This window comes from Sinocyclocheilus anshuiensis, unplaced genomic scaffold (genome assembly GCF_001515605.1).
Source record: "Sinocyclocheilus anshuiensis isolate Anshui unplaced genomic scaffold, SAMN03320099.WGS_v1.1 scaffold585, whole genome shotgun sequence".
NCBI lineage: Eukaryota > Metazoa > Chordata > Actinopteri > Cypriniformes > Cyprinidae > Sinocyclocheilus > Sinocyclocheilus anshuiensis.
In genome coordinates, this window is record NW_015539861.1 from 298,782 (window position 1) to 322,108 (window position 23,327).

At 37.4% G+C, this 23,327-nt stretch overlaps 1 protein-coding gene across 1 annotated transcript in view; it reads right to left on the bottom strand.

Annotated features, from left to right (window-relative positions):
- LOC107684925 (FERM and PDZ domain-containing protein 3-like) overlaps positions 1–23,327 on the bottom strand; it is a 178,907-nt gene that overhangs the window by 75,939 nt on the left and 79,641 nt on the right. The window contains exon 2 of the mRNA XM_016481309.1: positions 22,104–22,190. The gene's annotated coding sequence lies outside the window, so the exon portion shown is untranslated. The remainder of the gene's footprint in view (positions 1–22,103; positions 22,191–23,327) is intronic.

Below are 23,327 nucleotides of genomic sequence, written 5' to 3' on the forward strand. Positions count from 1 at the left end.
ATGCTCCAAATGTATTTCTAAATTAACTTAATAAAAAAACGAAACGAAATATAATCACTTTGCCATTACATACAAAACTGAACTATTTTAATATAGCTGAAACAATAGTATTAGCTGTTTTGGGAGAAGGGCGAAAAAAAGACGGGCTCGGGCCGGTAATTCTGATAAGCTGACCGGACTCGGCCGGGCTAGGGCCTATATTTGAGGCCTGTGCAGGGCTCTAGCCTGAACATCTTCAAGTGAGTGGCAGGGCAAACCGAAAGTTGATGCCGAAAGTCCAGCATCCGCATTTGAATTCGTGACAGGCCGTATGCGGCCCGCTGGTTGAGAACCACTGGCTTATAGGCACATATTACTAACGCACTCATTAAATAAAAAAAAATAAAAATATATAGACTTTAGACCAGGTTTCAGTTGGTCAAAGGCGCAGTCTATTTCAGTTGCCTCAAAATCGATACAGGAACCATTCGAGCCGTTCTTGCCAGACTGGGGAGAGAGGTGTTGTAATAATGTAAAATATGTGAAAAATAATGTGTTTTACGATTAACCTAGTATGAGAGCCTGATCTAGTACACCCCCAAAACAAAATCAAGACTTTGTAAAAGAGCATAATAGGACCCCTTTAAGACCCGCACGCCCATGGGCGCAAATGCATTTACTGTTTAAACAATGAAGCGCAGGACGTGAAAATGATAACTGCGTCGGGCTGAAACTAGCAAAAAACACTTGTGTTGCGCCTGGCGCCAAATTGCACCATCTGTATGATAGGGCCCTTTGATATATCAGACTTTAGATTTATGTCAATTTATTCAGCTTTCGTGCTGTTTTGTGTTGATCCTATAATAATTTTTTTTTCTTAGTCTTTTTCTTATTTCAGCACTAAGAGTAATTATTGAACAGGAAATCACGACGCTACAGGAATCAGGAATCTCAAATACAGTGGATGAACAGAAGATACATTTTAAGGAGGTTTTTGATATTACTGATTATTGCAGTCTCTACAAAGATTTCGACTTCAGTGACTTCTTTTCCTTTACATCCACTGAGCAAATTCAGTGCAAGGATGCCATCAAAGTTATTTACCCGGCTCCTGTTATTCTCATATTGTATGCAGAAAATGAAGAATCCCCACTCCTAGTACATCACTGCCAGCACATAAAGTTTCCTCCATTGCTTCCACATAACGCTGGGCGGTATGACCAAAAATCTGTATCACTTTTTCCGCATTCACTAGCTCTGGAGATACAGTCATCCGATCCCTGCAAAGTAATATGCTCAAAAAGGCTATGAAGAAGAGCAAAAAGCATCTCTTGCAAAAGAGATGATAGCCTTCTAAATTTACAAAATGTAAAGAGGGATGTGAACAAGCATTTGGTTAAGGCTACTCACACCTACGCATAATTATCCTTATGGGATGCAGATTGCAAGTGTGGCTGAAGCCATGCTGCAGTATTTTCTGAACATGTTATATATAATCATTTTCATTATAATTGGGTGATACTGTAACAAAGCTTACATGGAGCAGATGAAGACAAGAGCAGAGTTTTCAGAGTTGCTTGGGGTGGGGATAAATTAAATGCGATCTGCGATGATGTCATAATCGTGTTGCATTGTGGTCTACAGAGTGGCCTGAAGTGTGCATATGAAGCAGACTCGCTCCCTCTGTCAAAATTGAGGGGTCGAGGGTCTGTCCATATAAACTTCCCTCGTTCACTTCGCGAAGTGGAACGCACTTCAAAATTGCAGCGGGGATTCCCCGAGGGGAAGTGCTTAGGGAAGTTCGCGAGTGCGTGTCTAAAAGTGGAGTGGAACGCAGCCCCTGTGAACCACCAAAATCACATGACAAGTACAGGGAATCACATGACATGAAACCAGGAAATACATGACTGACATGTTTTAAAATAAAAGACATGACAACAGAAACATAAGAACTAAGAACATGAAACAAGAACAGATATAAACAGACATGACAGATACTGCTTGTTTCCACACCACTGTCATAGCAGAGCAATGTTCTTATATGCGTCATTTAACCATGGTAGTGCTACACATCATGTAATAATAGGTTGTTCCTCAACTAACAAGTCAAGTTAATTTTATTTATATTTGTGTTTTTCACAATACATATTGTTTTTAAAGCAGCTTTACAAAATATCATAATGATAATGTTTATTATATCTTAATGCCTAATAGTCCACACTAAGCAGTTTAGAGCTAGGTCATCTGGCGGCAATATAAACAATTGTCACCATTATGGACTTTTATTTTGACATCCGTTTGTTTCTCCTTCAGTTCCTGTTCTTCCACACTTGGGTATGTTGCCTAAAAGCATTGTTAGCCAACTGTGGTCACAAGTTCCATCATTACAAACATAGTTCAACGATTCAGTGTTTCCCGAAAATCATATCAAATGAACATTCGCAAACAGCATCGCAAACTTACGTGGTTGGAACTACAGCCCTCGATCTGTGGTTAGAAACATAGTTTCTTGTTAATGAGACATATGGACTTCAATAAATTATACTTTTTGGGCACAGTAAGCAAGCTAACATGCAGTACAAACTGTATCTTCCCGCACCCCTGTTTAGTTCTAATTTCCTTAGTTACTAATCAAGTCCTTGTTTGTTTCTATAGTTATTAATAATCTTCGTTTGTCTCTCTTATTGTGTATAAATACTTCCCGTTTTGTTCTTTTCCCAGCCAGGCTCCAAACTGCCTTTTCTATCGCAAGTTCATGGCTCTTATGTGACAAATTCCTGTCAACCCAAGGCATAGCAGAACCACTACTGCTGAATGCGATCTGTTTGTCTCTGTACTGTGTCAGATCAAGGTCTTCAGTTTATATTCCAGCTCAGGAAAGATTCAGATGTCAGACCTAAAAGAGAGCATGCACAGTCCAACATGAAGTCTGTTAACTGCAGAACCTGACCAATCACGAGCATTGACCTTCTGTCTGTCCTGGGCAGGAAGACAAACTCTTGTGTACCATTTTTCTCTCTGTACATCAAGTCCATGAAAGTGTCTCCTTGCTGAATTAAACTCTTTAGAAAAGGCATGTCAATCCTACAGTAGCTCCTAGAGGGTCACCATTTTGCAGATTTTAGTTCTATCCCTACACCAACACACTTGTCTGGTCTGGTTATAAGTCAGTCAGGGTAATATGCTTGTCTACTGCCTTATGCCGAGTTCACACTGCACTATTTTCAAAGACATTGCATCACTGTTGGTTTCACACTGAACGACTATCTGGGGTAGCATTCAGTTGTTGCTGTGTTCACACTGCACGATGGAACGACGACAGAAGGTTACACACTGCATGACTTTACAATAGGAAGAATCGCCGACAGCGCTGTCTGGTGCAGGGTTGCCAGGTTTTCGCTACAAAACCTGCCCAATTACTACTCAAAACTAGCCTGAAAATAGCCCAATTGCTTTCGAGGGGGTCCCCCAGTAAAAATCGCGTTCAGGGGGTAAAATACACTTTTTATTTTTTATTTAATTTTATTTTTTTGCCGGGGTTCTCCTGGTACAATTCACATTCCAGGGCCTAAATATCACGTTATTGGGGTCGCTTCAACCTGCTGACATAAAAAACAACCGGCGGCAATCGCGGATTTGGCAACACTGGTCCGCAAACTATGTTTCACATAACTCCTCCCCGAACTTCCCGCTGCCCTGTATCTTGGTCTCTCATTGGCTGTAGGTCATCGCCGATGTGTTTTTCAGTCAGAAATCATTTCACACAGCGTGATTGTGAATCGCCGACAGCTCCAGATATTTAGCATGCCAAATATTTCACGGGCGTCGGCGACGTGTCGGCGATTCCCTCAGATCGCATCTTTGATTATTCACACTGCGTGATTGTCACTCGCGTGAACGAGCACCGATTTGCCTCCGATTTCGGCCATTTGTCGGCGATTTTGCAAAACCTGATGGCGAGTGAAAAATCGGGCTAAAATCGTGCAGTGTGAACTCAGCATTACTGACTCTTGAATGATAAACTTTGACAGTTTCATGTACCACTGACTACATTACTGCCAAGTGGCAGTTTGTGAGGTCACGGGACTGTGTCAAAGCTTGTTGTTGTCATCACTGCAGTATCCCAGGTAACTGTCATGCATTCCATTTTTTCCTCCCTTCACAGGACTTCTAGTAACACTACCTCATGCCACCTGAAGTTGAATGAACACTTGTGCATTCTGAACAGTGAATTTCTGAAACCGGTAACAGGGTGGAAGCATAGTGGTGATGCGGTTGCACTGGAATCTGCATGTTAAGTGTGGGTTCTGTTTGCTTTTGACATGACGTGACACTCATGCCTGGTGTAGACAGGTGTGGGTCGGCCTTATGGTTCTAAGATGTAATGCCTTCTAAAGACTTTCAGCAATCTTATAAGATCATTACAAATCACACTGTGCAACATGGACCAAATAAACTTAGGTAGATCATGTATGTAGACTGTACGATGATGACATAGAGCAAGACACGATATGGCAATTGTGTTGAGGAGGCGACATACTGGTATTACTCCCACATACTGGTATTCCTTTTAGCTGTTTTCACCTCCATGGCATTTATGTTTTAGTGCCATGTCGCATTGATCAATACATCATTTCATGTTGCATTTTTATTGGCTTGTCAGTAGATGTAGGTCATAGCAGCAAACACATTGTAAGATGGTTATCCTAAATTTCTGACAATGCAAGAAAATTATCTTTGGTTGCAAGACCGTGACAATGCCCATCTTTGAACCTCTCTTACAGTATGATGTAGGACCACCTTTTTGAAGCCACAACCAAAGAAATCGGCATGCTTGTTTCTCATTGGTCATCTTTTGTCTGGGACAGCCCAAAATCGTACAATGTATACCGGGCTTAAAAGTATTCATCAATGACTTGCTGTGAGGTTCTGGACTCTTGCTACTGTTACTCTGCACAGCAACACTAAAACCTTATCCTAACTGTGACGCATAGTACAGAAGCATCATAGTTTGGTTCTGGGTCTGGACACTTGTGATCACTGAAGGAAAAATTACTTCAAAAGCGTATTAAGACATTTTACAGGCGAATGGCAGGACTTCAGTTCATGACTTCAAGCTTTAGAGAGGCTTGGTGATGCAACAAGAAAATGACCTAATGCACACAAGTAAATCAACCAAAGAATGACTGAAAAATGTGTTTTCCGGAGACCTGACCTTAAGCCAATTCAGATGCTGTGGCATAACCTAAAGAGAGCTATACCATCAAGACAACCCTGAAATATTGATTAACTGAAACAGATTTGGAGGGCTGGTCCAAAACTGATAAGCAGCTACAGAAAACATTTAGTGGAGGTTTTGCTGCTAAAGGAGTTTCTAAATATAGAATCATTTTGAAGGGTATAGTTTGTATCTTATTTAAAACTGGAAATCAAACTGTTTTTCTAATCAATATTTTAAAAAGGTAAATAGTTGGTGATTAAAACCTTATTTAAATCTATAGCTATATGAAATATTCACCTCACTACCATCAGTGCTATGTGAAAGATCACAGCCATTCTGCATAAGGTAGTAAGACTTCTGCACTAACTAAGTGTGTATAGCAAATACTGCTATGTGAATGACTCATACTGCTTGGTGGACCATAAATCATTTCTATTCATTCTTGAAGGTACACTGCACATTATAGCATTGATTGTTTGTCAGTTTAAAGCGAGTGACATAAAATCAATTCAGCTATTCAACATGCATGAAATGTTACTCAGAACAGGTCTAAGAATATGTTCTGCAGTGTGTTAGCTTGCGTGGGAATGGATCAATTAAAACATGAATTTATTTATTGTGTATGGATATGATTAAAGGGATAGTGTACCCAAAATGAAAATTCATTTACTCATCCTCAACTCATTCCAAACCCGTATGACTTTTTTCTGTTGAACAAGATATTTTAAGAAATGTCTCAGATTTTTTTTTCTTTCTATACACTAGAAGTCAAACGTTCCCAACATTCTTCAAAATATCTTTAATGACAGAATTGTCATTTTTGGGAGAATTGTCTCTTAAAGGATATGGATATGATATAGTTTTCCAGACAGGAGGAAGGTTATAGTACTGTCTTTGATTCTGTTGTCTCAACTCTCCTATCTCTGTCTCCATGAGTTGTTCATTAGTCTGAGACTGTGAAGATAATTAACGACTCTGGCTGTGGAGAGTGTAAATTATGTTTATCAGCTGAGCTCCTGTTGCGCTCGACTTCATCTCCCCTCCATTTGAACTCACCGCCTCACTAGAACTAGAGCTCTGCTGGAGCTGGATGTTTACATCGCATAAGAGGAGTTAAGTGAGCATTATCTGAATTATCAGAGGACATTATCAAGCCTCCATTCAGCTATTTGCTGAAGTCATTGTCAAAATTTGCACCATCATACCTTTCTTTGGATTCATTTTGGATTAATTTATTTTATCAGTAGTCTGGTTAAGAATAGATTTGTGATATAATTCTGTTTGCACGATTGCACATCATGATACCATTCAGATTTACAGGGTCTAGCCACATATGCTTTACTTTAGATAGACAATTGATATATACAATATTAACATAAACTTTGGAGATGAACACATTTTTACAAGTCCTTTTAGGCTCATAAAATATAGGCTGATTTTATTGCACGTATAATGAATGAGATTAATTAACACAGTTAATGCACTGACCTATTTTGATGTTATAATGGTTTCATTCTGTTGTGTGTGATTTCTAAAGACTGTTATTCTTTAGCCATTGTGAAAGCACACACAAACACAAATCAGTAAACACACATTAATCTTACACTATTAAACCGACATGCATTTCATATAATTCATACTTCTTGAGCTTTGATGACAATTATATGCCACTATGCAGAGTGCAGATTACTTTGCTGTTATTAGTTCCATCTGGATTTCATTTACAAATTATTTATTAAAAAGACTTCCTCAGATAAAAAAAAATGCTCCATCATTTACTAATAAATGAGAGTACCACTAGGCGATTGAATATCCAGTTATATTAGTTTTAGTCTTAAATAATTTGTAAAGATTTGAATGTACATACGTAAAAAACTGTCCATTTTGCTGTCAACTTAATAATACTGTGTGTTTTAGTGTCTGTTCAAAAATTTATGTACACTTCATGCAGGAATAGATTCTTTCTTTCTTTCTTTGCTGGAAGCGTGATTATGACTTATGGACTGATATTTTGGACAGATCTGATGGTTTAAAGTTAAAAACGTCTTGATGGATTTGTTTCTTACAAACACGCAGCTTTTGGCTTCTTAAGACATTAACTGATGGACTGGAGTGGAGTGGATTACTTGTGGATTATTGTGATGTTTTTATCAGCTGTTTGGACTCTCATTCTGACGGCACCCATTCACTACAGAGAACCCATTGCTGAGCAAGTGATGCAATGCTACATTTCTCCAAATCTGATGAAGAAACAAATTCATCTACATCTTGGATGGCCTGAGGGTGAGGACATTTTCAGCCAATTTTCATTTTTGGGTGAACTATTCCTTTAAGGGCCCTAAAGCCCCTGAAACCTTGGGGGAAAAAATCAATAACACTCTTTAGGAGAACAATAATAACCGACAGGATTGTCTGGGTTTGATTGTATAAAGACAGAAACTGATTATTCTCGCTGGCATCACTGCATTGTCACACACTAGTAAATCCGTCTTCAATATGAGAGACTACGGTTATGAAAAGCTTGTATTTAAATCAATTTTAACTGCAAACACAATGCTGAGTGTACAGTCATTTATATTTTTAAAGCTTCGTTTCCAGATGCTCAGCATTTCTGATGGAAATTAATATCTGCAGAAATTAGCAGCAGACTGGCCAGAAAGGATGAATAGAACACATTTTATGAGCTTGGCTTAAGAACAGCAAGTTGTTAATTAAGAAATAACATGAGCGATCACCCCACACTCCCACCCCCATCCTCTCAACCCTGCACTGTTCTCCAGAAAAGCTTATTTCATGCTTCGCTGAATACCGCCATCTCAGTGTCACTCGTTCTCATAGACAGAACACATTACAAGCACACACATACACAAATGCAATTGGCGTGCAATAAAAATAAAGTGTATTCACTACAATATTTTATTTTTAATTTAAAGGAAAGTTACACTCTGTAGTTGTTTATCATCTACTATAATATCATAATTTCTGTTTTATCGATGTGAGAGTTGACATTATATAACTCACTATGTAAAAAACAAACAAAAAATGTGGATAACTCAAATTTTTATTTTTTATTTATTTAGTCATTTATCAGACGCTTTTATCCAAAGTGACTTACAAATGAGGACAACAGAAGCAATCAATTGTAGTATTAAAACAACTAAAAACAGATCCAAAACTAAAAGCTAAAACTTTATAAATACTACCTATACACATTTTAAAAATAAAGAGATTAAATAAAAATGTCAAATGCATACAACACAATTTCAAAACTTAACATTTAAATGAAAAACAAAAAATAAAGCTAAAAACAATTCAAAATAGTAAAGAACAAAAGGTATAAGAGTATAATAATGATTCTAACAAAATGACAGTAGTTTATCAGTAATCCTAAAAAATAACAGTGCCAAACACACGTTAAAAAACAATAAATTAAAACAAATCAGAAAGAATTGGTGAAGGTTATAATGACTGCTATGGACGAGTGCGGGAGGTTATATCTCAAGCATGTTCAGCCTGGTCTCATTGTTTATACGTAGGTATTAGTACGTAACGGTTACAAGCACAAAACTTAAAAAAAAAATAACTGCACATCTTTCTGAATATTTTAAATAATTTATTTCTGAATAATTTATCTATTGCAAATATGTCCATAAGCAGTACCATAGTATACATATCTATGGGTGAGAGCTAATGAGCGTTCGATTTTACTGCCGCAAAACATATGTCTTAAAGCTTCTTGAAGTGGCAACTTTTGAATTTTGATCACATTGGATTGTACCATGTGAATGCTTAATATTGATTGGCTGAATTTACATTTAAACAGTTTACTGTACAGGTAGTTAATATCCGCTCTAAACTAATGTGCTGCTACATTGCTGCACACGCGCACAACACACAAGCTCGCACTTAACGTACATATCGCGCGCACACAGAAACATTCAGGAGTGCAGACAGTTATTGTCAACACTGTCCTGTGATTTATCAGCTTAAACACTAAAAAGTTACAGCATTTTCTTTCTATTTCTTAACTACAAGCGTACAGCATTGCTATTAGTAGAGAGATGTTGTACAGACAAAAGTGAGTTACACAGTCATTTAATATAAACTTGGCTAATTTTAGTGTTCCAATAAACAACATTAAAAATATTCTTCTAGTATTGTGCATTTATTTCTTGTTTAATATAAGTTCTGAACAGAATTTTGTGATATTTCAAAACATACTGAAATACTTCAGCCACAAATTTCGTCATGGAGTGAAGGAGGAGTTTCTGATCAGTGGAGCGAGGAGTGGGAAATGCTGAATCCGGAGCGGAGTGATAACTGAATGTTTGGAGCATGGAGGAGAAACTGTTGCCACTCCACTCCGCTCACATACTCTGGTCCAGAAGCAGGGCCTAAAACTAACTTTTTGCCAGACCTGCCAATGGCCGGTGACTTAAGGAAATTTACTGGCCAGAAATATTTTTCACCAGTTTGGTTCTACGCCAGAAACACAAACTATCTATAATGCTTACAAGAAAACATCTTAAAATATAAATAGAAGTACAATTAGCATCAAGCCACATTTGAAAATGTATTAATTAATGTATTTGCTTAAAACCCACTTTAAACCATCATCGAATGCTTGTAATAAGTGATGTTTTATTAACAAGTTTCGGGAGTAGCACGCGCAGATAATTAACACGGCCAGTTCATCATCAGTAATTACACCATCTATCCAATCAGCACAAGAGAGAACCTCTATAAATAATCAAAGCAGCCTTACCTCCATTATCTCTAGTCTTTCAGCATTGGCACATCCAATCGCCGCAAACGTGTCAGAGATCGAACTTTTTCCAGATGACAACGCGTTCGACACCACGGGTCCTCCAGCTTCTCCAGTCGCCGTTCAGCACACCAGCGCTCCGCAGGACACCATAATTGAGCCCGCGGCTGCAACACGGGGCCGCCGGCCTTCCCGCGCCGCCGTCACTCATACCTCCAGACACTGAGGCACGCCATCACCTTCGCCTTCCAGGCGTCAGCCACCTTCTCCAGCGTCCTCCTACACTTCAGCCCTCTCCTCCGCCCCAGCTGCGGAGAAATGGACCGTGACCGGACTACGCCAGGCGCTCATTAGCTCCGGCATCAATGTCCCACGACGGTCGGTCAAGGCGGATCTCCTCGCCCTCTATACTTCCCTCCAAACAGGGGCGCCTCCAAGCTCCCTCCACCACCCCGACTCCTCACCTTCAGTCGTTCCTACCCCAGCATGGGGAGGAACACTCGGGGGGGGGAGCGCTTCGGGTCCGGGCTTAGACCCGAGCTCGGACCCCTCTCCCCGGACAGGGGGAGTACCCCTGTAATGAGAGTAATGACCGAGCTCGGAGCACTCTCCCCGGACAGCACGCCAAATACGCATAACCTTTACTCTGTTCATTATATGTAAGTGTGAACTCGTGAACTCTATGACAGTGCGATCTCTGTATGAGATATGTGATTGTTGTCATATTTCTAAACTACATGTTTGTATTAAAGTAAAAATGAATGATAAACACGCCTTTCATATGGAATTAAATAGCATGTCTACTTGCTTTCATATTTCATGTGTAGAAAAATGTTTAATCTAATCAAATGACACTATAGTCTTTATATATATATTTTTAAAGTTCAAGAGCAGTGAGTGATTGCTTTTTTTTTCCTTTGTCCTATTTTCTTTGATCAACATTAAAAACGCAGACAAGAGCAGGATTGTTGGAATTCAGTGTCCATCACTTTGACAACGTGTCTACAACCGCAGCAGCTTGAAGTTGTCAACACTGGATGTGACAAAGCGGCCGTTGCTTGGACTATTTCAGAAATAGAACGGGGAATCCATTTACTTTCGGGGAATTGTCGTGTCGCGCCGCGCTGCATCCTGTGTAGAAAATATCACTGATTATAATGGGTTCTATTGTCTTTTGACACATTACATCGCGCGCAGTTCGTGTCCGGTTTCTTTCTCAGCTGTTCATTTTCACTTAAGAACAGTGGCGGCTGATTAATAGTTATCAGCCAAAAAAAGTTAGCCAGGGAAGAAGCCTACTTCAAAATGTTAAAAATAAGTTAAATATCTATTGCAGAATAATCACGAAATTGCATTATTTAGTAATACTATTTGACTGGTAGTCATGTTAGCACCTATAAAAAAAAAAATAAAAATCTAAACTCGATTTCGTTTGTTGTGTGTGTGCAGGGCGCCGGACAAATAGGTGTCTATTAGGTCTGTAAACTTGTGAAAAGCATGTGACTTGAGGCTTCGCTCTAATTGGCTTGTTTCAGATTGTCTTAGCACTGCGCCCCAGGTCCTCCCACTTTTGATTTTAGTGAATCAGTATTGTTTTCATATATTTTGGCCTCATGTGATTGGATATCCCTTCCGAGATTAAAGTAAATTTTATTTTATCTTTACAAAAAATCCTTTGACAAGACATTTAAATGAAGAAAAAATTAAAATAAAAACACGGATCATGGAGCATGGACGGAGTTGGCTAGCTGGATGAGATGTAAGTCATGCAATTTATTGTTTTCTCTGTTTGTTATTTTAAAGTCCTGTTATCGAAGCATTGTGGACAGCGACACAGAAGGTAACTGAAACAATGCAGTTTAACTTGAGGCGAATCATCACGGTCCAAGCACAATGGCTTGTGTAGATGATATAGTTATCCAATGGACATGTCTCTTTTCAAGTAAAATATGAGTCTTTATGGACGTTTTATTATATGCACAATATTAAAATAGATAAATTGGACATACATTCACTCATGTCTGACAACTTGACAAATATGTTGTCAATACCATTAAAATTAAGATAAAAAATAATGGTCTATAAGTATTTAGGAGATTACAGTTTTTGCATGCTTATTATATTGGGCTTTATTAAACTTTATAAAAAAAATAATGAATTTATATGCAATTTTTTACTACAAGTCAATTTATTGAACAATTTACATCGTTTTTAAACTGAGATCTTAAAGGATTTGATATACTGTGGCTCCCTCGTGTGGACAACATTAGTATTATGGCCTTCATCTCTGAATCACATTAATATAAATGGCTGATGTTTTTTTTGTATTATTACACGTTTAATGATTACTTTACTGATAATACACCCACATTAAACTCAAATTCACTGATTCGCGGTATCTTATTTCATGCTTTAACAGTTGAATTTTCAACTTCCATTTTTTAGCTAAGCAGTAATACTATATTATTATGTCACTTTTTAAATGGTTATTTAACAAATGCATTCAGTCTTGCTGCCTGCATTAACAGTGTGATTCAGTTTGTTTGCACACCCTCAGGATTTGAGTGAGCCAATGAGGAATGGTACCTTTGGACGGAAAGTTTACGATCCTTTGTCTCTAGCATGGTGTTTTGCATATGAAACTCGATTGGGTGTTCAAGAGAAGAATCTTCAAGATTCTTATAATACTAATATGTCACAGAGTTAGCAAAATGTCATGTAAATCAACAAATAGGATATGTAAGTTGGCGCTCATAGATACAAAACATGGTATGGGTGAGGTTGTATTAACTAGTGATCTATCATAACACATGCATAAAACAGTATACCATACAAAAACACTATACAAAACAGTAATGATACACACAATGTTCTGAGGATATGCGTGTTCATTCAAAGAAAGGTTTGTCTATGAGTTAATTAGAGAACAGTCCATTTCTATGGGCATTATGTGTCTTTCCTATGTGGAGAATGAGTGAGAGCTGCTTTGCCCGCATTCCTTTGAGCAATAAAACCAGTGTTATCAGATTATTTGTCTTTGGTTGCCATTTAACCAGAGGCCTGTTCTGCCTTTTTGAGGTGTTAGTTGCGTTTAGGGGGAAGGGTCCATAGACCCTCAGAGTTGGCTTGTTGGTTGGGTGAGGGGTGTTAGAGATTATTTGTTAAATATAACAAATAATTGTGTGTCTGATTGGTCCACACGCTACAAGTAATATCACACGAACAAAAGTGTTGTTTTGCTGAATATCAGCATGATCACAAATGGATTGATTTTATACAACAGTTCAACAAACAAGATGTTAGTATTAAGTGAGTTACATTTTAGACACAGCGTTGTCTGTTTTTGCTCTGTTTCGCCAACAAAAATAGGTTTTAACAAAGCAGGGGTAGAACATTAGTGCGTCTCTGAGCAGCTTAATGCCTGCTTCTGAAAACTTAGGCTGCTGATTTGTTGCCTCGCAGCCTTATCAGCAATGCCTTTCCAGGCAGCGTTTGCAGATGAAGGCACCTCACGAAAAGGATTTCAGACAGGCTTCTGAGGAAGCGTAACGGTTTAATGATCTACAACAAAATAGAGTGAGCTTTGGTGATAACTAAGCAAATATTTTATTATTATAATACTGATTTCTCGCTAGAAATAACATGAAAAGTGCAAAAAACTGGTCAGAAACATACATTTACACACAAACTGACATAGATGGGAAGTAATTAAGTACAAATACTTTGTTACTGTACTTAAGTAGATTTTTCTGGTATCAGTACTTTACTTCACTATTTATTTTTCTGACAACTTTTTACTTTCACTCCTTACATTTTTACACAAATATCTGTACTTTCTACTTATTACATTTTCAAACCAGGCTCGTTACTTTAGTTTTAATCTGTATTTTCGCCATTCGATAATAAATCGTGAATCGGTAAGTCTTGACTGGCATGCCAAAAGGTTTCAATTTAGTTTTTGCTTACTTAGTTAAACTGGGCCTGAATTTTGGCGCGGGATTGCGGGTATTGCACATTATTCTGCACATTCCTGCAGGTATCGTGTTTATAATGCGGGAAATTCTCGCAAATATTTTTGCACTATAGCATGTAGGTTGAATCCAAACAGATTATCAGAGCAGTTCAGTGATTTTAAAACTTTCTGTGAGACGTAATTTCACAAACAGTGAAATAAAACCTAAAACCATGGTTACTAAGGTAACAACTAATTATGGTTTTGCTACACTAACCATAGTTTAACCATGGAATTTGTAGTAAAAATCTGGTTATACAAATGCTAAATCAATACACTAAAAAATGATGGTTACTATACTTTTACTATAATACAATCATAGTTAATTTTCATAAGGGAAAAATATGACTCATGATAATGCAATAATATGTTAAATATTAGGATTTTTCTATAATAAATTGTCATGGTGTAGTTATTGTTGTACTAATTTTGACATTTAGGCAATTTAGAAAATATAGTTATTTTGCACGGCCCCAGCCTAAGGATTTTAACCTTTTTTATGTGATGGCCATACAAAAAATAGTGTTGTTCATGGTTTCAGAATTTGTTGTGGGTGTATGGGACGGCCTGGATGAGTGAAATTTTGTCCCAGTCCGGCCCTGTTCTACATGGCGGTTGTCCAGCCTGGATAATTCATTAGCTAACAAAAATTGAAATGTAAGTTATTTTGTATTAAGGTGTTTATATTATGTGAGATCCTGTTATCCACGTGACACTAAAACAGGTAGTAGTAATAGCTACTTTTTACTTAAAGCTGCAGTACGTAACTTTTTTTGGTTAAAAATTATCCAAAATCAATATTTGAGCAAGTACATAACCAGCCAGTGTTCGAAACTATCGCCTTACTTTAGCCTGATTCACAACGGTTAGCTTATAATAATGTTTTCTAATTTGAGTGGTTTTCGCGGGAAATTCGAGCATGGCACTGCGCCATTACGTCACGTCTGTAAACATAAAGAAGTTGTCCCGGCTAGTAGGCTATCGCATGTGAGGATCCTGCAGGGGGAGGATCGTTTGTAGCCTTTTCTCACAGCAGCTAGAATAATTAAATATATCATTGTGATGGCGGATTGTAATCCATAAAGGATTGTGTTTATGAAACACATATGAATGAAATTAAATTATATTCCAGTTATAAATGTGCTTCTGATTACAGATAGCCTGGGATTACACAAGATTTGTATTTTAAAGAAAACCAGTTCGAAGGGAGCATAATTTGCTTTTTGGGTTAAAAGAATTTCTTAATATGAAATTCGAGTGGTATGACAGTTAGAGATTAGACTGTGCAGAAATTGAAATCTACTCTCTTATACAGACTATACTCATAGTCACCAATACTGATGTTGTTAACATTAATCATTTGAGAATAAATTATAACAATAATAATAATTTGAACGGTTTGATGTGATATGAGCTAACCGATCTTTAGATTTAATCACCATTGGTAGCGCGATTTTTGTAATGCTTTTTTCCTCAGTTGGTCAGAACAAACGTAGCAGACTTGTTACTTACTTGTTCAGATGACAATATGCGGTGAAAATTCTTATTTGGGTCATATATTCCAAGACGTAGGCTAGAATCTGTGATTGCGAAGTACAGTAAATATCCACATCAGTGCAGTGACTGACTGCCACACACACATACTCTTCAGAACATTAGATTAATCCGCGCTGGAGCCCCGCCGACTCACAACCCACGCAAAGAAGATAATTCCGCACACAGCTGCAATTGCAGGTTTTCAAACAGAGATGGCGACAAAGAGGCAAAACTTACGGACTGCAACTTTAAATAAAATTAGGTAGCTTGGCTACATTTTTAGATTTATATTTTTAAACATGAGTATCTGTACTTCTACTTGAGTGAAGGATGTGTGTACTTTTGCCATCTCTGCAAACTGATGACCAAACACAACTTTCAGATGCCATCTTTTTATTTTTGTAGCTTAACAATCATGGAGTGGAACACACAGGATTGTGGGATATCAAAGGCAGCGAAGGATACATCTATGCTGCCTTCAGAAATCAATCAGATGAAGGTCTCTCGGGAGACAGGAAGTGACAGTCACTTGCTTCATTTCTAAATGTGACCCTGGACCAAAAAATCTGGAATCTGAGGGTGCAAAAAAATGTAATATTCAGAAAATCGCCTTTAAAGTTGTCCAAATGAAGTTCTTAGCAATGCATATTACTAATCAAAAATTAAGTTTGAATACATTTACAGTAGGAAATTTACAAAATATCTTCACGGAACATGATCTTTACTTAATATCATAATGATTTTTGGCATAAAAGAAAAATCAATCATTTTGACCCATACAATGGATCAATTTTTGGCTATTGCTACAAATATACCCCAGCGACTTAAGACTGCTTTTGTGCTCCAGGGTCACAAATGAATCAGCCATTTTGAGCGAATATTTTGAATGAATGAGCAGTTTTAGTTTCATATTATTTATTCTTGACAAGCTTAAACCAACCAACCATCTCATTTGGAAAAATATGGTTTAATTATTGTAAAAAAATAAAATTTTCCTAGTTTTCTTGTAAATTATAGTGTAGTTTGTATGGTTAATATTAATGCAATTGTGAGCAAACTAAGGTTTAACAAAAGGTAATTAGACCCACACAAGGTGACATTTTATCCGATTTGGCCCTCAGTCAATAATGAATTTGACACCCCTGATCTACACAGAGCTTTTTCCATTCAATGACAGTTCCATCATGTCTCTATAGCACCAAAATGAACTGCACCTTTTATTTTATTTTTTTATTTTTAGCTTTTATTTTTCTTTCACGGATGGTTTTCCGGCAGGTGAGACATTCATGTGCAGACAGATAGCTGGAGAAGGGGTTTGAGGGAGGTATAGCATAGGGAACTGCTTGGAAAAAGTTATCTGCTAAAATACAAATCCTTTTCAATGAGAGGAACGAGCAGAAGTTTAAACTGCGGTGAAAGAGTGTTAAATAAGAGGGGAGAAAATCACAGCACTGCAGGAGCTGCTGCTCAGAGCACTGCCTGTATCTCTAGTGTACAGCAGGACCGGTGGCTTAAATGAGACAGCCTGACATACATTTATGTTCATTTAAATCTTCATCATGTTTTTATGTTAGCTATACCTTTAACATGTGAAATTATAAGATTATATACATTTTTACTTCTGGTGGAAATATAACAACAGCCCAGGTTTCAGTGTTTAACAAATGATAATAATAATACTAATAATTATTATTATTTGGAAAATAATAATTTACTTTCTTGATCTACAGTTAAAAGTATGTACTGAGAGGAAGTCGATATGATTTTGCCATAAGTCTCATTTCCTGCCCTATACACTCTAAAAAATACTGAGTTGTTTCAACCCAATTTTGGGTCAAATATGGACAAACCTAGCTGTTGGGTTAGTCCATATTTTGTCCATATTTGAGCCAAAATTGGGTTGAAACAACCCAGCATTTTTTAGAGTGTATCTTTCTGTGCTCTACCGTATGAAATCTGAATTCTGATGTGTCATGTTCCTAATTTCTGAGGTTATTTCACGCTGAATCCTCCCCTTACCAGTTGTTAAAAATACTTGTGTAGCTGCTGCCCATCACACTCTGTCTCTATTTCTCATCATAACACTCTCCGAATCACAAAATAAAATGCAACTAAACCTGCCACTGTCACTGATATATATCTACTGACAAACATCAGCTGTACTGACATGCAACTTTAATTTATAAAAAAAAAAAAACAGATTTTGCAAATGGTCCTGTATGTATGTGTTCACGCTCAGTGGAGCATCAAAGGTTTCTATTTACAACGTGTTTTGCAGCGTTGAGCAATGCAGCCAATCACTAACATATCTGTTGATTTTATTATTGGCCTTTTACCATCTAAGTGGGATAGACTGAACTAATTTGATGATTTTATGTTTGTTTTATCTCTCTTGTCTTACCATGCATTTCCCTCTAGCTGCGATAATGATTTGACCCTTCACTTCTGTTGTCTGTCTGTGAATATCATTATATGAACTACATCAACGCCAGCCTGTCAGTGTCTATTTCTGAGGCCACAGGAATAGACTCTAGAAAGCGGACCATGGTTTCGTATGTCAGTCTGCTGTCAGCCAGACAGTGAGACGGGTCAGAATCACAGCAGACGGCCTGGCCTCCCCGGGCAAGAGATCGAGACATAGAGAGAGAGAGGGAGGAAACACTTTGCTGTCTCTTCACAAGCTCAAGAGTGTGTTCTTAAAACCATTCACTCACACTTGTACTTCTGTACAGCACGCCCATTATAAGCCTGCTCTAAGTCTGCATCTCTACTAGATTGGATCAGATGATTGAAAATACAGCCACAACATAAATAATGAATTCATTATCATCTATGGGTGAAACACCGTAATTAGTCTCATCTAGCAAATCATCCACTATGACGGATACGTCTCATTAGTGGCTCGGGCTTGAGAGTGTGCTCTGTCTCAACCAATGACACCTCAGACAATGTTTGTGAAGACAGGCATTTGAAGAAACCCGAATGAGCTAGAGCCAGCCTGTGAGTGTAAGTCAGGAGTGATTTAAACACTGTCATCAGTGGTTTTCATATATCACATCACTGAGACCATAAAACTAACACTTCGTTTCCAAAGACATGGCATTTGTGGAGAGCAATCAAAAATGACAACTTATTAGCATTTAGAACTTAGAAGTTCAAAAAAGCTTTTATATAAGTAGCAACTTATCATTTTGGGTTAATTAAACATATTAGCATAGACTGAGTCGGATTTAATGTTATTGCATTAGGAAATAAAATATGAAACCAAGTGCCATTTACTTGAAAAATAACACAAGCACACTTTGTTAAGCTTCAAATGATACAACTAGATATAGATAGGCCTATAGTTATAGTATTGTGACACGTTGTGGTTGTGAAAAGTTAATGAAACATAACAAGCTATTATGATTAACTACACTTTGGTTCCAATGTTTGCACTAACCAAAATCTGACCTTGTGTTTTTGCTGTTTAAATACATGCAACAAGATTCTATATAGCCAAAAAAAAAAAAAAACATTGTATGGGTCAAAATTATCGATTTTTCTTTTATGACAAAAATCATTAGGATATTAAGTAAAGATCATGTTCCATGAAGATATTTTGTAAATTTATTACTGTAAATATATCAAAATTAAATTTTTGATTAATAATATGCATTGCTCAGAACTTAATTTGGACAACTTTAAAGGCAATTTTCTCATTATTTTGATTTTTTTGCACCCTCAGATTCCAGATTTTCAAATAGTTGTATCTCGGCCAAATATTGCTCTATTTAAATTTCAGAAAAAAAAACAAAAAACATTATGACTGGTTTTGTGGTCCATGGTCAGATATGTTAGATATCTATACAAAAACAACAGGTTATTTCAACATAAGCACAACTTACTTGCTAAAATATATTGAATGTTGACTAAAAAAAAAAAAAAAAAAAAAAATTACCACTGCTAAATTGTCCAGAGGTTAACAAAATGTATTCCTCTCACGTCTAATTTATTCATATTGTTTTAAACACTTTGATACAGTAGCTCTACATTTTCTATGGCTGAATGAGCTAGCAGCATGTTCTATGGATCATTGAGCAAAACCCTGGGGAGAGCATGTTCCACACCTCAAAACTCAACTCAAGCATTCTCACTCTCTCAGGAAGTAAAAGGTCTTGGGGGAATAAACCACTAAGTTAGATCATTTAAACTCTCTCTCTCCACAGTGGGCAACAATAGACTTTGATGGATTCTGAGGAGTGATGCCTGAGCATCTCTGAATGTATTGTCTGTGTAGTAAATTCTCCATGGACCATCACTAGGTTACATGGCAGCCACAGACTGACTAACTGTGATTTTGCCAAGCTGGATGTGTCAGGTTTCAGATTTGCACAGCGCTTTTCACAATACAGATAATTTCTAAGCATCTTTACAGATCGGGTTGCTGTATTACTTATCATGATATACAATTATCTCAATCGGTGCACATTTTTTTTTATTATTGACCAGCTTCTACTGGAAAGTTGTTTAGTCTTTCCAACAGAAAATTACCTAAATCCATTAGTCTCCATTGAACAAGCCATATGAATGTGGAAAGGAACAGACAATTCAATTTTGTTGTTAGATTCAAGAGATACAACCTTGGAAGAACCCAGGCTACACTGGGGAGCCAGTTCTGCTCTGGCTATACAGTCTATATATATCAACGTTAGTTAGCTGTGTTACTGGACTGTAAGAATTAACTGTCTTTGAGGTTTTGTGCTGTTAAATGTGAAAAACTGAAGGGGTGAGCAGACAATACACTTCCAGGATCAGAAAAAAGAAAAGAAAAAAAAAGTTGATCCAGGAACACGTTCTACTTGGTAAAATCACAATCATTGCCTCCTACAAGTTGTTCGCCAACATCTCCAGCAAAAGCCTAGTATTGCCTAGCAATTTTTTATTTTTTGCCAGCCTCTTTCTGTTGAGAAGAACCAAAAACCCTTAAGCAAGCCATTTCACTTGGTGGGCATCTCAGTAACACCCCTGCGCTGATATTTCCTATGTAGGTGCAGTTCTTTCAGTCTTTAAAGGTGAAAGTCCAACAAACAGGTTGTCATGATGACATTTCAACATGTTAAATGACCCAAAATTCTTACACCAGTAGTATCACAAATGTCTGAAATCACATTAAAAACTATTTTTAAAGGCTGGTCTAGGTAAAAAGCATGCACTTAATAAAGTGAAACAATAGCCTGAATTAAAATATAAGACTGGACTTCCATTTCTACATCTATGAGCAGTGTGAATTTTCCCAGTCATTTTTTCCCTTAACTATCTCTGGAGGAACAAAGGGTCTCTGTTGTGCAAATACAATACCCAGCATTTGTTTTTGAGGTAAGAACCAGTCTCTGAGAGTCATACCATTCATCTAAAATCTCTTTGAAAAGGTATGCTAGTGGGACTGTAGTCTTCAGGGAATAGAAAGCACATGGTGGAGTTGTTTCACACCAAACATTTTGTTCTTCAAGTTGATGATAAACAATTTGGTTGGAATTTAAAAAGTGAATTGCATCTTAGAGACATAAACGTCCGATAGCTTTTCGACAGTCATAACATAGTTTTTATGTTCCTGATTAAATAAAATAAAAATTAAATGATTAAATACAGGTCATGTTATTCTATCACAAGCGTAGGCTTTTACTCTCTCAGTTCTACATTTTTAGCAAAATGAACTTCCAGCAGTGAAGTAACACTCCATGACATCATAGACCAAGCCATCAGTGTTCCATGTGGTGCTTTGACCTGAGCTATAAATAGCACGAGTTCATGAGTATCACTCAGTAAAGTTCAGATTGAATAGTCTTGATTCTGCGTAGCAAAGCATGCTAAATTCATGAGCTCTAATGCACTGGTTTCGATCACACGCGTGACTCATTTTTAATGCACTCAGAGAATGAGAGCAGGAGGAGGAGGAGGACGAGGAGTGGGCAGCTCAGTGTAGTTTTAGTAGACTTAATGATTTAGGTGAAGAATTTAATTTAAGGCATGAGGGGACACTACCTAAAGGCAGCAGAAGAGGATGTTGGCAAAAGTAAGTCACTTTATGCCATGTTTTTGTTTTAAAATGTTCTACTGGGGAATGTCTCTGCCTGTTATCAGACAGGCCTTCTCTTGTTACTCCTGATACAACATGACAGAAATTAAACTTCTAAAACTGCTTTCAGAAAACGTTCAGAGACTGGATTTCATTTCTATTAATGCTTTGTTGTGGACTAATGATATTTTGTGGGCTAATGCTGCTGTACTGTCACAGTGTTGCAACATAATATGCTTTGTTGTCTAAAATGTTTGGTTTTCAAAAACTGTTATGATGTTAGTTAATATTGTATTGTCAATTGTTAATTGTACTAATGCTGTTGTATTCATGCCATTGCTCCATTGTTTCTTGATGGTAATTCTAGCAGTGACATTAATTTCTCTACTTAATGTAAGCAATTCTCACTAGGTAATATCTACCAATCTCACTCAATGCCACCAGTTTTTGCCATGTCTTTTACCCCAAGGTTTATGTGAAGTTTGCTTCTTTTTTTTTTTTTCTGGATGTGCATGCAATGTCTGTGACTTACGATGTTGCTAGACAAAGTGCTGTGGATAGCTGGTATGTGTTTCAGAGTCCGAGATCCTCAATACCTCTGCACAGGTAGAGAGAGCCACTGCAAAAATAAGAAAGAAAATCAGTTTTTAAAATAATCGACCAAGGCCATATGTGTAATAATAGTAATATATTATTCCTAATTGGGTAATTCTTTAAGACAGTGGTTCTCAACTCCAGTTTTGGTGATCCACCGCTCTGCACATTTTGTATGTCTCTCTTATTTGACACTCTCAGTTCAGTTCATGAGGCTGAATCAGGTGTGCCAAATAAGGAAGACATACAAAACGTGCAGAGCAGTGGGTCCCCAGGACTGGAGTTGAGAAGCACTGCTTTGAGAGATATAATGCGAAAATGATGGATGTAAAAACAGACTTAATTTAACAAGTTACATCAATCAGACCACAGAAACTGAATTTGTCCTAATCGCATAAGCTTGTGTGCTGAAGAACACCCATGAGCCACTTATTGACACTGAAGGAAACTGACCTTTGATGAACTTTGCCATATATATGTAAGGAATAAGGTATGATAAGCTGTGCTGTATTGTGAATACAGTCATGGCTAAAGGACGTTGTTAACCACACGCACACACGCACGCATGCACGCACACACACACACACACACACACACACACACACACACACAAACAAACACACACACACACATATATCTGCTTATATCTCTGCATGAGAAAACATTTCTGTCTTTTAGTTTAAACCAGAACGGTTCACAGCGCAGCACGAGTCTTCTTAAGAAACACCATTAAATGTATAACTCAATGAATACACAATACCATACCTGAAACAGAAAACTTTGAAATAATATATGCACTTCAGCAACTGTGGGCTTTCACAAACACACACACACACACACACACACACACACACACACACACACATTTAGTAAGAGAAAAAAAACACACACACACACACACACACATATATCTGCTTATATCTCTGCATGAGAAAACATTTCTGTCTTTTAGTTTAAACCAGAACGGTTCACAGCGCAGCACGAGTCTTCTTAAGAAACACCATTAAATGTATAACTCAATGAATACACAATACCATACCTGAAACAGAAAACTTTGAAATAATATATGCACTTCAGCAACTGTGGGCTTTCACAAACACACACACACACACACACACACACACACACACACACACACATTTAGTAAGAGAAAAAAAAATAT